Genomic DNA, 17651 nt, shown 5'->3' with positions numbered 1-17651 from the left:
CTTAGGAGAAAGCCACTGGAGCTAGCAATGAGTTTTTTCCTACATTCATCTAATTGGTAAATGGGTCTTCTCTAATCAGTTATCAATAGTTTATTGACAGACTAAACAAAATATGTCTGTTGTCACCCTTGGGTGGGGAGAAATTCTGAAGTTTGTGGCACCTGAATGTGAGCACTTTTACTGCTGTATCCTGACAGTAACAAGCAAGTACTGGGGCAAAGAGGGAGAATTCCATTTCCTTCTTTCAGAGAGGTGTTAAATGTTATTACAAATTGAAGCCAACAACAACAAAAAACTTAGGATAAACATCCTTAGTTAAATCTGTACACATTATTATGCACCCTAGTTTTCATTGTCAGTAAAAACAGTAAATTAACATTAATTACCAAGGCATATTTCTGCTGAGTGAATGAAAAGAATTTTTCTCATATTGCTAATCTAACAGGCTTGTTCCAGGTGTTGGCATCACTTTAAATGAAGACAAGCCCAGTGATTGGGGGAGAGTCTATGTATTGGGGCGATTAAAGCAACTGTATTTTCCCAACAGTCCCCCTGGCCCTGGGATCTTGACAGTATGTTATAAATGCGTTCCTGGGAGATCACATATTTTGCCATATATTTGAGTGAACTATAGGAAAACAATGCTATCATCAAGAGGGTTTCTTTGTACCAGTTGGTACCCACCACACACACACATGCACAGCCACACGCAGATCTTTCGTTTTAGCATATCCAATATATAAAAGTTACTTTCGATCTTTACACCCCAGTATTACATCACTCCCTTCCCAACTCAGCTCATTATAAGCCTTTAGTGAAATCTGAGGCCACACAGCAATCCTTGTAGTATGCTGGTTCTTTTAACAGCCATGCTATGACAGAGTCCAGCTATTTTTACTTGAGCTGGCATGGCATCTAAATGTATTGTCACACATGATAATAACAGTCATTGCACCTATCACAGTAGGAATAAAATCTAGCCACAAAGAGAATGCTGAGTGGAGGAGCACATGTCCTTTATAAAGGCCCATGGGCAGAAGTCTATGAATTCTGTAACTTCTATTTTTACTAAGACAGGTATTATCTGATAGAAGCTTTTTCCCCTCTTTCTTTCTTACGCATCATTTTTTCCAGATATTAACAACACCTGCAATATTATCTCCAGTTGATGTGATAATTCATATGGCAGATTTAACACAATGCCTGTCAGTTTTCTAAATCCTCCCTGGGAGATGCAGTTGTGTAGTCACTTCCTCATGTATTATCCTAGCTGTTCTTTCTATTTCCAGAAAACAAACCAGTGAAGCTAAATGAAGCTGAAGCTATCACTGTTGTCCTGAACCAGTGACATTGGATTCCTCCCCAGGGGACCAGTTGCATCTATTTAAATACAGTTTTAGGTGAGTATGTGGAGAAATCTTTACTAAACACAGGGCTCTGAGTAGAATGCAGTATTCTGTTAACAGTAGTATTTAGGCCTTTAATTTGCAGAACAATCTATTAGGTTTATATAGCTGTTAAATGAGGTTTGGGTGATCTAATGTGGAGATACAGTACAATTCTATTCTTCATCATTTATTCAGTTGCCAGACTAACAATAGACAGGAAGATTGCTGAAGACGCTCTGTGTGCTTCCTTGGGAATGGCTGCATGTGAACTTGAGCACACGTGAATGGGCATGTTGCTATGAAGTCTGAGTCCAAATTACGGTTTCTTAGATTAATTGTTTATGAGCTAGAAATTTGTGTTATTCACTTATAGACATATAGTCCATTTTCTATCTTACTTCCCCTATCCTATTTCTTTTTGCTTTTTTAAAAAATATACTATAATAATTTCTTAATTTAATGTGTATCTGTTCCTCTGACATAAGAGAGAGAAGTACAAGCAAGTGGCATAAAGTAACATGTGATAAAATGATGATATCCAAACTGAGCGTAGTGACAAGAGAAAAAGGCTGTGGTCAAGGGGGAGATATAACTAAGAAAGACAATGGAATGGGAGAGAGAAAACATGTGACTTGGGTTCTTTCTTCTCAATACCAAACAGTTGTAGATGCTGATTTTTTCATTTTTAAAGATTTATGTATTTATTTAAAAGGTAGAGCAGGCAAGAGAGAAAGAGAGAGAGAGAGAGAGAGAGAGAGAGAGAATATTCTGTCTGCTGGTTTACTCCCCAAATGTCTGCAAGGAGCAGGACTGGACTAGGGCTGGGCCACACTAAAACCAGGACCTGCTACTCCATCTGGGTCCCATGTGGGTGCCAGAGACCCAAATACTTAAGCCATCTGCTGGCTGGTTTCCCAGAAGCATGTGCAGAGAGCTGGCTTGGAAACAGACAGTACAAGGAGCAGCTTAACCACTGTGCCATGATGGATCTTGTCCCAGGTACTGTTTTTAAAGTCATGTTAGAAAGGGTTGTAAAACCTACTCATGGGCCTTTCAAAAGCAAGAAACTTTTATTTCTAGTACTCTTGTTGGTATTGCCACAGTCCCCCTTACATAATGCTGTGTGTTATCTTTGGCTAAATATCTTCCCTGGTAGACCAGTGGGGCAAAATGGTCATTGACAAACTCATCTGTATTTTCTCAGAGCCAGTAGAGAATTTGGCACATAACAACCTATCAAAAGTTTGCTTGAAAATAGGTCAAAACAGATTGTTCTTTGAGATACTTAGAATCTGTGATTTAAGAACTCAAGATTGCAAGGCCTAGGGCGAACCCCCAAAACAATGCTTTCTGCATTGGGCAGGGGTATTGAGAGAAATTGTGCTTGATTTTTAATACAAGAAATAGATACCAAGCATTAAAATAGAAAGTACAGACTTTGTGCATTACATAAGGGAAGAAGACTACTAAGGGAATAGAAGTAGTTTACTTCTTGGGGGTGTAGTTTGGGAAAATGTAGTTTTTCAAGGAGATGATGACAGGAAGGGAGATCCTGGGAAATTTATTCAAGGCTCCTGAGTGACAGGAAAATCTTAGATTATCCTAATGTGTGGCTATCAATTGCAGAGAGGAAAAAATGTATATATTCAAAGCCACATAAAAGAAGAACCAGGACACTTTGAACATATTTATTCCCAACTTTCATTCTTGAAATCCTGATTTAGTAGGTCTCAGAAGGGCCCACAGATTTTACCAGGCATTATGACCAGCACTAGAATCGCTGATCTATAGTTATCTGTGATTTCTGTAATCATGGTCCCAAATGATCAGGGGCACTATGTATGTTAGAGATTCAAAGGGAAAAAAAGCTTATAAAGTACAACAGTTCATGACATGAGTTATATATCCAATCAGACTTACATAAGAATAAAGACAAAGATAATTGTCAAATTTTAAAAAATCATTATTCAAAACAAGTTTACAAGACAGATTTTAAGAACTCATTCTATTCCATCACAAATCAGGATTAGATTTTAAGCAACATATAACTGGTGAGAAATCAAAGTACCACTGGAAGTAAATGAGAGACTTAATATAGACCAAATGTTACTAGTAAGTGGAACTTTTTAATAATTTCCCAATATAAATCAATAAACATCTGAGTATAGGCAAATATTTTAATATTAGAATCCCACTGCATACTCTTTATTGACCATTGCATTAGAACATTTTTGCAATTTATAGGAAACTCTATTTCATTCCATATTTCAGGTTGAACTATCTTCTCACCATATTTCAGCCTCATCATGGAGTCCTGAGTCAAAGTTCCCTCCATATGCAGCTACATTCAGACAACTAGCTGGACACTGTGGAACCTACCTGAATATTGCAGTAAAGATTCTCATGTCCAGAGTAGGCAACAAGGAGACAAGAAAGCTCATCAAATCTATAACAAAATTGTTTTATCAAGGCCAACACTTGTGTTGCTGTCTTACTTGCAACATTATACACCATTTTGCTACTTAATCAAGTGAAAATATTAACAAATGATTGTTCATATTGATACAAATGTATATTTAATTAAAACATTCAGTAAGTAAAGCTTTCTGAGGCTTACATATTTAAGAGATTAGCTATATTTAAGAAAAAATACAAGACTTCAATGGATATAATTGATTTTTTCTACCTTTGCCCACTATTTAAATTCTAAATAAATTATGCAAAAGTAAATAATTTGCATATTTACTTGTAATCCATTTCCAAGAAGGTCATATGTTTAAAATGAAATTTATGTCAAAAGCTGAATTCATAACAGCAGTCATAAACCTCTGAGTCGAAACTTAGTGATCACTGCAAATTGAAGCTTGTTATTAAAAAGATTGCTAATGAAAGACAATTATTTATTAGCAATTATTTTCCCTTTTCAGCATCAATAATGTAAATATTTGATATAATTAATTAAGAAATGTTCTTTACAGAATTCAGCTCATGGAGGTGAAATAAATAATAGAATTAGAAATTGATCAATACTTCTATTTAAAAAATCTGATTCGGACAAAAATCCTTAGTTGATGAAAGTGTTAGATGAAAATTGATAGAGACATTACAAAGGCAAGATCAAAGTGTCATCAACTGAATAGGCTGGTCAATCTTAGCACCATTAGTGGAAAATAAGTCAGATTGTTACTTAATAAAGCATTCTCTCCCAAAATATGTGCATTTTAATTTATTGGAAACTCTAGGGCCAATTTTTTATTGTGAATATACAGGATACAGAAACATATTTTTGGACAGTATAAGGAAACAAAAAAAATCTAGATTGTGAGTTCCTTTATTTGACAACTAAATCAGTTTCTTCGATAAATTAAAGACCTAAAAAATTCCATGTTCCTACTCTCAATTACAATAGACTCAAGGGACACATTATACAATATTTAGTTGGAATGTCATTTTCAACAAATTAACTTAAAAAAGACATTTTAAAAAAAGAGGAAATCTTAACAGATTAGAAATGAAAGAATATCAAGAAATTACTTAAGATTTTTGTTGGTTGTGATAATAGCACTGCAATTATATGAGAAAATGTTTAAAAAGTCATGGAAAAATGGAAGTAAAATATAATATGCATTTTCTATCAATTATTTGGAAATTCTTCAAAGTTTAGGGAAACATACTGAGACACATAGGAATGAAATAACGTGGCATCTGATAGTTGCTTTAAAATATTTAGGCAAAGTAGAAAGAGAAGGAAAAACAGGTTTAAAAAAATAAAGTTGGGACAAAAATACCAAAATCTAAATAATTACATATCTAGGTGATGGATCTATGGACTTTTTATATTGTTTATTGTACTTTTCTGTATGTCTGAATGTTTTTTAGTAAAATAATTTTAATATATATTTTATTGTATCCCTTGAGAAACATTGTGACATTTTATACAATCTGTTTGCTCTTGGCTAAAGATTATTTACAGTGGACAAGCTTCTTTAATGTATTTATTTATGATATAAATACAATTTAATATGTACTATTTTCATAAATATTCAACCTCATGATCTAACCATAAAGTCAATTTGGTCAAATTGTTTTTAGTCAAATAAAAATATTACTTGACTGTAATTATAAAAATCCAATTATATATCACACAAATGACTAATATGGCAAAAGAAAAAATACATTTATTATTTCTGAGTTAATTAAGGGACTATTTTCCTGCTCTTGTTAGGTAGGAAGTCAGATAGGAGCTTGTGTGTGTGTGACAAAGGCCTAAGGAGACATTTAGGTCCAGCATATGCATCTCAAAGTCATCCCGATAGGGGCAGCCCAGTATCTGCATCCTGCCCTGCTCCTTCTACCCAATAACCTGCCAGGTAGGGGTCCCCGCCCCTTCTGCCTGATAATCTTCAAGATGCAGCCCAGCATCTGCATTTCAAATATCCTGCTCCCATCCCGATCCTCCAGGGGGTCTTGCTCACCTTTCCTCTAAACCCAGGGCAGCGCCAGCTAGGCTTCCATCTGTCTGATACTTTCAGGGGGAAAACTGAGATGGGAATTTCTAGTATTTACACCCATTTATTTACACCCATTTATTCAGGAGGAGATGTGAGAAGACAAAGACCCATATCCTTAACCACCCCCCACCCCCCACCTCAACTGGACGGGGCTCGCTCAGTCTTCTGCCTCTCTGCTGAGCTGCCCACCTGGCCTGCCCAGGTGTATTCTCTCCACTCAACCGTGTAACCCCGCTCTCCCCCAGTCCGAGCAACTGGGCATTCTCTCTCAGGTTCTGTCTGGAGAGGTGCCCATCCGTTCTTATGGATGTCCCTTCCCTAATAAACCTTGCTATTTTACTTTCCACTCCCTCTGTCTCATGCCTGAATTCTTTCTTGTGCAAAGACAAGAACCCTGCCATTCACTGGTAACAGTCTTTCTTTTTCTTTCTCTCCCTCCCTTTCTTTCCCTCCCTCCCTCCTTCCCTCCCTCCCTCCCTCCCTCTCTCCTTCCTTCCTTCCTTCCTTCCTTCCTTCCTTCCTTCCTTCCTTCCTTCCTTCTTATGTGAAAGGCAGAGAGAGAGAGAGAGAGAGAGAGAGAGGGAGAGAGAGAGAGAGAGAGAGAATCTCTTAGCCGTTGCCGTGGCTCACTAGGCTAATCTTCTGCCTTGCGGCGCTGGCACACCGTGTTCTAGTCCTGGTTGGGGCGCCGGATTCTGTCCTGGTTGCCCCTCTTCCAGGCCAGCTCTCTGCTGTGGCCAGGGAGTGCAGTGGAGGATGGCCCAAGTGCTTGGGCCCTGCACCCCATGGGAGACCAGGAGAAGCACCTGGCTCCTGCCATCGGATCAGCGCGGTGCGCCAGCCGCAATGCACTGGCCGCGGCGGCCATTGGAGGGTGAACCAACGGCAAAGGAAGACCTTTCTCTCTGTCTCTCTCACTGTCCACTCTGCCTGTAGAAAAAAAAAAAAAGAAAAGAGAAGAAAAAAGAAAAAAAAAAAGAATCTCTTATTCTCTGGTTCACTCTGCAAATGTCCACAATAGTGGGGATGGACCAGCTGAAGCCAGGAGCCCAGAATTCACTATGGGTCAGCCATGTGAGTGGCGCAGACCCAAGTACTTGAGCCATCACCTGCTGCTTCCTAGGGTGCACAATAGAAGGCATCTGGAATTGGAAGTGAAACACAGACTCAAACTCTGTAACTGTTATGGGAAGCAGGTGTCCCAAGGGACATATTTTTTTTCTTTTAAAAGACTTATGGGTTTAGTTGAAATATAGTTACAGAGAGAGAAGAGATGGAGAGAGGAGAGAGATCTTCCATTTGCTGGTTCATTACCCAAATGACCTCTATGACCACGGCTGGGCCAGATCGAAGCCAAGATTCTGGAACTCCCATCTGGGTTTCCCATGAGGATGGCAGAGACTCAAGCACTTTGGCCGTCTTCTGCTGCTTTCTAAGGTGCATTAGCAGTAGGCTGGATGGGAAGTGGAGCAGCTGAACTCCAACTGGTGCCCATATGGGATGATGGTGCTGCAGGAGGCTGATGAACTCCCTGGGCCACAAAGCAGGCTGAACCCCCAAGTGACATGTTAAGCACTGCACTTAGCACCTGCCTCTGGAGGGTCTTTCAGTGTAACAACAGGGTCATTTACCTTTGGTGTGGCCCCTTGGGTTAATTCCTGGGGGGGAACAGAAGAACCTTATGACAGAGTAAGATGATTTTAGGATGATTAACATGATAGATATTTGAAAATTCATTAAATTTATCTGAAATACATTCTTACAAATCACAGAGGGGAAGAGATATTGAGAAAGCTGTGGCAGGTTCTGCCCGTTTAATACTGAGTGTTGGAGCTATAGATAGGAAATAAGAGCTATTGAAAAATGTTGAACAAAATGTGTTACACAGAGTCTTCTGCTATGAACTTGGATGATGCTGTAGTATGACAATGAATATGGAGAGTAAATTGTTGCAGTGAAAATGGCAGAGAACTTGGTTGGCTAGGATATGAGTGTGGATAAAAGTTTTAAAAATGCAAATCGGGTTTTTCACTCCCACTTCACAACTTTTCTTTGAGAGCGTTTTAAACAAAACTATGTCTATCTTAGGCAGTATGACTTTAAAGTAACGGAAAAGAGGGATTACACTTCTTAGACATAGATCTGAATTCCCATAAATAGAAACTCAGTGGTTAAACAGAGCCCTGTCCTGAAAGGCACAGTGAGGCCCACTGAATTGTCAGGGTTCCTCCTTCTTCTTGCCCAGTTAGGGCTTTGGGGAAGAAATCAAAATGAAAATATGAAAAGAATAATTGAATGGATTCTATGTATCTAGGTACTCATTTAGACATCTAATCATATTTAGACTGTAAAATATAAAGAAAACCAAAACATTTTAATATGTTATGAAAATGTTAACAAGCAAGTTTTTTTAGTAGATGCTTACAGATTCTAAATCTATGTTTGTCTAAGAATGAGAGAATTGGACAAGTTGCACGTAAAAAGGATATAGGAAGAGGGAAGATTAAAGTTGGATCCATACATTTTAAAAGGCAGAGCCATACTTTAACCTTGTCAAATTAGTCTTCTAATTATGCTCTTTAGTATATTCAGTAGAATTCTTTAAGCCATATTGCTATATTACCTCTTTGCCAAATTATAAAAAGTACTTCCTCTCATTTCCTGAAACACAGGCTTGAACTAGCATGAAACTAAAATAAATTTTCATTTTGATTTTTCTAATAGAAAAATATTTTAGTTTGATAAATTTTGCAATTTTATTTCTTTGTCTTTAAGATATTCTATTTCCTTCTCCATATAGCACTGTCTTTTATGATATTTAATGATAAAGTTACACACTTTTCACTTTGTTTAAGGAAATCCTATCTCTACTGAAAGAAATCTGAATCATATTACCCCTTTATAATTAATCTACCAACACAGATCTTTTATGGCTTTATCCTCAGTTCCAAAATGATCATCATTACTGACATTGGTATTTTCAATTAATTTCATGTGGAATCTCCCATGGATTCCCTTTGAATCTGTGAGCGGAAATGAATGCTTCATTTGACTATTCAAGTCAGTGTTCAAAAAAAGTGTTGAGCACACCTCTCTGGGTGTTACATTCCTGATAATTGTTGATCCAGGCATGAGAGCAGAGAGTCACCATTGGCCAATTCTTTGGGAATAAGTGGGTAGATAAAAACTAATTTTCTTCTACATCTATAGTTATTTAGAAAAAAGTTCTGTGCCAGTGTCTCATGTCTTATTTGAGGAATATTAAGAGAATCAAAATTGATATTTAAATTTTTAAGCGCTAGATTTTAGTATTTAGAGGCTTCTACCTAATCTACTGACAGCATCAGAAACAACTCAAGCAATGAGTGCTAAACTTGACTATGGGCATTTAGCTTAGTGGTTAAGATGCCCATATCCCATATCAGAGTACCAGGGTAGATTCCAAGCTTTGGCTCTGATTCTGGATTCCTGCTAATACAACCATGGGGGCAGTGGTGATGGCTTAAGAAAACGGGTTCCTGCTACTATATTGGATCCTGCTACCTGGATTGGATTCCTAGTTCCTGGCTTGGACTTCATCTGGGGGCTATGCAGGCATTTTTGGGATGGACCTGCAGATGTGGCATCTCTCTCTCCACATCCTTTTTACTCCTCCTCCCTCAGTGGCTGATTTTAGAAACCTGAAGGGCAGGTAGACCCTGATCTTTGCTTTGAACTTTACAGATAGCACTGTATCTCTGAGGATTTAACAGATGCGGTTCAAGCCTACTGCTTGTCTGATGACCTAAGGTAAGTGCCTGCCCTTATCTGAATACTGCCTCAAGGGAAACAATTTTTAGAAATATTGTTGCCAATGTCTTTCAGATGACTTCAGAAAGGGAAGACAAAGAGAGTTCACTGACAAAAGTATTCCATGATACAGACCAGAAATAGCACTATGGAGTGGAGAATAGAAAAATTCTGAGCCCTGGTTTTAAAGTTTTGGTTCAAGACAAAGACGATAGTCACCTTGAAAGCTTTCTCTGCTGTTTTCAAGGTAATGTCCATGTTCCCTGTTTTATTGCTGCCAGTCTACCTATTAACATTCTGACACAATATTCTGATAGAAAATGTATTTTGAGATTTTTCTCTATGTCTTTCATTCTTTTTACGGAGAATTGACCCAGTGATGTTTGTGATACCTGCCTATAAACAGAGAATCCAGCTTGAATTATAAAAAGAAAATCCATTTACCTAGATGTGACACAATATTCCATTTTTATTGGTCATTAAGCCTACTGGGATACACATATTATAATTCATCCCCAAAAGTTTAAAAATTCAAGTGCTCTGGAGTCAGACTACCAGTGTTACATCTCTGACTTACTTCATTATAAGGGTGCTTTAGGTAGGTCATTTAACCTTTTTAGCTTTGGTGTCCTCACATCTAAAACTGTCATGGAAACAGTAGAAAGTGAAACCTGGATGAAGCATCCTATAGATAGTATTTTGTATGATGCCACATACATATTAAGTAAGTATGCAGAAAGTTTTGGCAATTATTAACTTTCAAAACAATTTTTTGTTTGTTTTCATGTAAAATTAGTTTATTTTTATGTAACTGCAACTATAGTTCATGATGCTTATATAATTATTGGCAATCATAGTCAGTTTCTATTTCTAATTTTTCTTAAGCTTTAATTGATACATAATAATTATACCCACTTATGGACTACAGGATGATAATTCAACATATTTATACAATGTGTAATGATCAAATTCAAGTAATTAGCATTGATATAACCTCAAACCTTTCTCATTTGTTTGTGTTGGAACATTCAAAACTCCTCTCCTCTAGCCTTTTGATATACACAGGGTGACTAACTAGTCATTCTACTGTGCTATGAACATTATAATTCATTCTATTATTACTGCTTTTTTGATACCTGTTCTAATTTTTTTAAAAGATTTATTTATTTATTTGAAAGTCATAGTTATACACAGAGAGAAGGAGAGGCAGAGAGAGATAGGTCTTCTATCACTGGTTCACTCACCAGTTGGCCGCAATGCCTGGAGCTACACCCATTCAAAGCCAGGAGCCTGGAGCTTCTTCCGGGTCTCCCACATGGAGACCTTGGTGCAGGGGTGCAAGGACTTGGGCCATCTTACACTGTTTTTCCAGGCCATAGCAGAGGGCTGGATTGGAAATGGAGCAGCCAGGACTTGAACTGGCGCTCATATGGGATGCTGGCACTGCAGGTGGTGGCTTTAATTGCTATGCCACAGTGCCAGCACCTCTAATTTTTTTTTTTTAAAAAAAAAACAAGTATTTTATCTACTTTAGTATAAGTAATTCTCATTATTATTTTATTTTGATGTAATATGGCAAAGTATATGTTGATAATAATTCAAATTAATAACAGGATATAGAAAGCTAAGCTTTGATTCCACTAATGAAACATACATTGAAAACTATATACCAGGTTAAGTATATATGCCATGGTTGCTGACTTCAGAGAATTTGTAGGTGAGTAAATGGACACATGTTTAAATAGTAATCACAGCATAATGTCACAAGTCCGCTAGTGAACGTAGGCATAACGCTTAGGATGAGCATAAATAAGTGACCTGGGAAACAGAAATGGCTTTGCAGAGAAATGATTTATCAACTATGCTTTTTAGCTGCTCATTTTTTGAATGTCAGAATTGTATTTGTTCCATAAGAGAGAACTGAAGAGGAAGAACTATGTAAAGCATGATTGTTCCAACAGTGTAATGGGCTCAGAATATTCTATTTGCAAAAGTCTGAAACATAAACCCATAGCCAAGGAATTAAAAAGAACAGGGCCTTAAGTTAAAAAGCAGTATCTAACCAGTACTGTTCAATAGAAATAAAATGCTAGCCATGTGGATATTTAAATTTTCTAGTAGATGGGTTTTTTTAAAAAGTAAAAGAAACAATTTTTGTATTTAATTTAAATCTGTATATCCAAAAATTACTATGACAACACATGATTCATATGAACACTATGATATATTTTATTCTTTTTTTTCTACTGTCACCACAATCTAGTATGTATGTATATTCACAAGATGTCTCAATTTGGTCTAGCCACATGCCAAGTACTCAGTAACTACATAAGGATAATAGCCACTGAATTGGACAGTGCAGAGATGATCAGATTATAGAGAGCTTGAATGCCCTGTTGAAGAATTTGGACTATCCTATATATGCCATTGATCTTTGATGATGTGTAAAATCTACTCATTTGATATTTTCTCTGTATTATTGAAAATATTGATGATTAACAAAAATATTTGGTCAAATTACAGGGGAAAATTTGTATTAAGCTGTTGAACTATCACCCATCCTCAGATTTTAAGGAAGAAAAAGGGAAGATAAAGTCTTCCTTAATGACAAGATGGTGTTTTAACTCAGTTCCTTCTGGAGCACTCCAGGAAGCTGGGCTGGGCCCTATGGAGAATGCCATTACCAACCAATAATCCTTGATAGTCCAGAAGCAAAGCCAGAGGCTGGTTTAGACTACTTTCTAAATCACAAACTTGGACCTCCCTCCTCCTCAGTGAGAAGAGGCATTAGAGTAGACAGTAACAAGGGAAACTGCAAGCAGGAGGGTTGGTCTTTGTGTAGAGGATTGAGCTATTTTCAGATTATGGTCGGGTTTGTAGCTTTTGAGAGAAAACTAACTGTATAAAAATTTATTTATTTTATTTGAAAGGCAGAATGACACAAAGAGAGGAACACACATACATATACAGGGAGGAAGAGAGACAGAGAGAGAGAGAGAGAGAGAGAGAGAGAGAGAGAAAGAGAGAATCTTCCATTCACTGGTTCACTCTCCAAATGGCTACTTCACTCTCCAAATCCCAAATGCTGGTGATCAGATGCTGAGCCAGATCAAAGCCAGATGTAGCCATGAGTTACATCTGGGCTCCCACATGGGTGGCAGGGACTTAACTGTTTCAGCCATCATCTGCTGAGTCCCTGGTGCATTAGCAAGAAGCTGGATGGAAAGTAGATGTGGGGCTTGATCTCAGACACTCCCATATGGGCTGTGGCTGTCCCAAGTGGCTGCTTAGTTTGCTGCACCACAATGCTGGCTCTGGGAGGAAACTTCTTAGGAAAGATTAACATCCTAAATCAGAAAGAGTCCCCCGACTTGTGAACTTAATTCATATGTCCCAGTCCACTGAGCTTTTCACTGCTCCTGTATGGAGGAAAAGAAAAAGAGTTTGAAGAGCCATACCTTAATCTTTCAATGTAGTACCTAGCACAATGGTTATAAGCATGGACATAATGGATATTAAACCACCGCAAATGCACAATAGTGCCTTTGCCCACAGAGATGGAATGATCTGACCTGTTCTAAAAAGTGACGAGACCAGCATAATGATGTTCTAAATCTACCCCACGGGCTAAAATAAGTTTCCAGACACATTTCTGAATGTTCAAAGAATGAGAGTATTTCTTGGCTTCAATGAGTGAGAGAAGAATTAATTATTTAAAAATAAATTGCTTCACAAATGGTGTGGCATCCTGGTTGTGAGTTAGAAAGATTACCCATCCTGTTTTGCATGTAATAGTTCTAGTCTGTGCCTTTCCCATTCAGCATCCTGTTTAATTTTGCATCTTTCACATTTTGAAAAATGAATAAGTTATTAGCAGTAGTTAATTTAAATAAGTCAGAATGGATTTATCCTTCCCTATTGCACTTCTAGCTTCTGTCATAGACTTGTCTAATAAAGTTTCTGAAATACGTATAAAGTGAATGGAATTTTCACTTCAACTGATAATGAAATCTTCAAGAAGATTGATAATGGCCCAATCTTCCTGCCCCATTCCTCCCAGAATTAATCTGACATCTCTCTTTTGAGTATTTATCATCAGGTCCTGCTTATAAAGCAGTGTGTGCTAACAGGGAAAGCTAGGGACCTGGCGCTGTGAAAGGTGTGCACTTCAGCTGCTCTTGGGCATTTGTGCTGGCGTCAGCTGTGCTGTGGCCTCCACTGCTAGCCTCAAGATGTATGAAGCAGCCCAGGCACCAAGTTACTAGGTCAGTAGAAATGTGGGCAATTAGAGAATACTTTGTGTGTGGTTCTGCCAAAGGGTTTATAGGGAACAGTCTGAAATACTGCAGTAGGTTTGTAGTGTAAATCTGTAATATTAATTTTTGTCTTTTTGAAAGATACTCTTTAAACCATGATGAGTTCACAAAATGAACATGAATCTATCATACAAAAATAAGTACTACTTTTGTATTTCTTGAGAGTTTGATGATTGATGTCATGGGACACAAGAAGCCTGAGACGCAAACCTGCTGGGCAAACCGTTGCATCTACTTCAAAAACTAGTAATCATTTGCAGAAAACTATACAAAATAAATAATTACTACATGAAATGGCAGAAAGTGCATTTCCATATTTACATATCACTTTTTATTTATATCAGCGAATGAAAGGCAGAATTACAGAGAGGCAGAGGCAGAGAGAGAGGTCTTCCATTTGCTGGTTCACTCCCCAGATGGCCACAACGGCCAGAACTGCGCTGATCCAAAGCCAGGAGCCAGGAGCTTCCTCCAGGTTTCCCACGTGGGTGCAGGGGCCCAAGGACTTGGGCCATCTTCCACTGCTTTCCCAGGCCATAGCAGAGAGCTGGATCGGAAGTGGAGCAGCCAGGATCTGAACCGGTGCCCATAGTGGTGGCTTTACCTGCTATGCCACAGTGCTGGCCCCGGAATTGTTCTTTCTTTAAAATTTTTTTGTTTTAATTAGTTTTTAACATTCAGTGTGCTTTGTTACAATTCTAAGAACATAATGCTATTCCTTTGCTACCTCCTTACCCCCTCCCTTCCACCCTCCTTTATTCTCCCTTTCTTTTAGCTTTTGAGACAACATATTTTAAATTTACATTACTGCAAAAAGGATTAATATTTTGCCAAATAAGAAGTGTAGCAAGTAAAAAGCAAAAAGACCCTAGTTTAGTGGGAATATAGACAATGGCTATAAATAATAATGGAATGGAAAAATGACTATTTCACCCATATACAATAAATTTAAAAGTAATCACAGATCATTCAAACAGTAGTAGTATAACATTTTTAACTGTTGATTTTGCAAAGGTATAAAACGCTTTACAAAATTATGTTTGCAGTGATGTTGATACACACAGACGTTTCTTACTTTTTTCTTTCAAAGGATTATTCTTATAAATGCAATTAATTTTTAATTTTAACTTTTCTTATGTACTTATGAAAACTGTTAGCATGTTGGCTTCCTGAGTAAAAGAATTTGGCAGAGTTAAAAGATGTCAGTATAATATTAGTGCTATCTAATTCCAAAAGAAAATGAATTAATTTCAATAATGATTCAGTTTTAATCCAATCCATAGAATAAGAATAATTCTTTGTAAATGTATTTAGTAAAAGGTGAAATAGTTGGAAATATTGTTGACTCTATTGCCAATTTTTGAAAATAAGACATATGAATTTTAGTTATATTTGTTTTGAAATTAAAATATTCTGGTCTATATAGAGAGAAGTCAACTGGAGATGCTATCATACTTCAAACTCATGAACCATAAAATGAAACATGGAAGAAAATTGTACTGGTTTTGTAAAAGATTAAAAACAGTAAGACCGCGTTAAAAATGTGTTTATAGAAAAAGTATCCAGGAGCCAGTGTTATGATATAGATAATAAAGCCACTGCCTGTGACACTGGCATCCATATGTGCTGGTACCAATCCTGGCTGCTCCACATACTAGCTCCCTGCTAATGGCCTGAGAAAAGCAGTGGAAAATGGCTCCAATACTTGGGCCCACTGCCACCCATGTGGGAGACCCGGAAGAAGCTCCTGGTTCCTGTTTTCGCCCTGACCTAGCTCCTGCTGTTGCGGTCATCTAGGGTATGATCCACTGGATGGAAAATTTCTCTCAGTAACTCTGACTTTCAAATAAATAAATAAATCTAAAAAAGGAGTATCCAGTGTTATAGTTTGGGATAGAGATACAATTAAGAAATAGATTAAGAAGCGCTATGATTAAGTGCTAAAATTAATTATTCTGTGATACTGTGTTTATTTTGAAAATATATTTTGATCAACATAAGTAGGGTGTTTGTTACATGGTGTTTTTTATCTAAAAGGAAGAAATTTTTTCTTTTGAAATGGCTGTCAAATGCATCATTTTATATCTATTATGTAGTGATATTAATTTTTTGTAAAAATTAAATAATTTTAATTTTAATGTGCTCTTTTACTCTCAAAATTGTCCTTATTCAAAAGATAAAATTAAGAGCAGACCCTGGAGTCTGGGTACCTGGGCCTAATATCCTGCTTTGCCACTTATAACCCATGAAAATTTAAACGATTATTTAAATTATCTGTGTTTAAGTTCCCTCTGTAAATCAAAGATAGCAACAACATGTACCTTCTAGGGTTGTGAAGATTAAGTAGAAAACCAAGTGAATGTTAGTTCTTATTTTATTTTAAAGATTTATTTTTATTTATTTGAAATAGTTACAGAGCAAAGTAGAGCCAGAGAGAGAACGAGAGAGAGAGGGGTCTTCCATCCTCTGGTTCACTCCCCAAATGACCGCAATGGCCAGAGCTGAGCTGATCCAAAGCCAGGAGCCAGGAGCTTCTTCCAGGTCTCCCACACAGGTGCAGGTGCCCATGGACTTGGGCCATCTCCTGCTGTTGCTTTCCCAGGCCATAGCAGAAATCTGGATCAGAAGTGAGCAGCTGGAACTTGAACCAGCACCCACATGGGATGCTGGCACTGCAGGCTGTGGCCTTAACCCACTGCACCACAGCACCGGCCCCCTGTAGTTCTTATTATTATCATTTTCATTATCATTCTCTTCCAAACTTTTTATCCAGAAACTTTTATAACTTAGAAGTACTAAAAATCAAAATTATTTGCAAAGTAAGCAACAGAGAAAAAAGCAAGTTAAAAAAGAACTATGAATAATACAGAAAAATCATTTGACATTTTTATAACATTAGCATTTTCAATTTATAAAATACTTTTATTTTATAAAATATAAATGGAGCTGTTTTATTTTCCATGTGTCAAATAAAATGTTTTTGTATCAACAAAATCTTAACCATAATAAAGGTAAATAAATCCAGTGTTAAAACAAAATCTAAATTCCTAAAAAGTACTTTAACAAAAATAAAAGTAGCACTCCCATGTAGTACCTGACAGTTTTTGTCTAAAGGAGGGTTGCTTCAATAATAAGAGAATTGGAGTAATAATTTCTATTCCTGAAAAAAGACTTAAGATTATGAAAGCTATTCTTTCTACAAGATAATGTGGATTACTTTTTTGTAAATTTTATTTACTATTCGTAAATAAAATTCTTAAAGAGTCAAATTAGGGGCCAGTACCGTGGTGCAGTGAGTTAAGCCACCGTCCGCTGAGCCAGCATCCAATATGGGCACAGGTTCAAGTCTGGGATGCTCTACCTTCAATCCAGCTCCCTGCCAATGTGCCTGAGAAAGCAGCCAATGATGACCCATGTGCTTGGGCCCCTGCACCCGTCTGGGAGACCCAGAATTTCTGGCTTCTGGCTGCAGCTGAGTCCCGATCTGGCTGTTGGGGCCATTTGAGGAGTGAACCAGTGGATGGAAGACCTCTCTCTGTCTCTGCCTCTCCATCTCCGTAACTCTGCCTTTCAAATCAATAAAATCTTTAAAAAAAAGAGTTTAATAAGCTAAGATTTAAATGGGGGTCTTAATTAAATCAATAAAT

At 37.3% G+C, this 17651-nt stretch overlaps 1 long non-coding RNA gene across 8 annotated transcripts in view; it reads left to right on the top strand.

Annotated features, from left to right (window-relative positions):
• The window catches only part of LOC108176367 (uncharacterized), a 176283-nt gene that overhangs the window by 58679 nt on the left and 99953 nt on the right, over window positions 1-17651 (top strand). For 6 of the 8 annotated variants that reach the window (XR_001793000.4, XR_007918263.3, XR_016229433.1 and 3 more), the window contains exons 2-3: window positions 1290-1400; window positions 9764-9935. This is a non-coding gene — a long non-coding RNA (uncharacterized LOC108176367). Of the gene's footprint in view, window positions 1-950; window positions 1078-1289; window positions 1401-9763; window positions 9936-17651 lie in introns of those variants that run through there. The other 2 variants (XR_016229434.1, XR_016229439.1) reach the window with 2 other exon arrangements.

This window comes from Oryctolagus cuniculus, chromosome 2, assembly GCF_051225735.1.
Source record: "Oryctolagus cuniculus isolate XC-2025 breed Fujian yellow rabbit chromosome 2, ASM5122573v1, whole genome shotgun sequence".
Classification (NCBI taxonomy): Eukaryota; Metazoa; Chordata; class Mammalia; order Lagomorpha; family Leporidae; genus Oryctolagus; species Oryctolagus cuniculus.
This window is presented reverse-complemented; position numbering and strand designations above follow the sequence as displayed.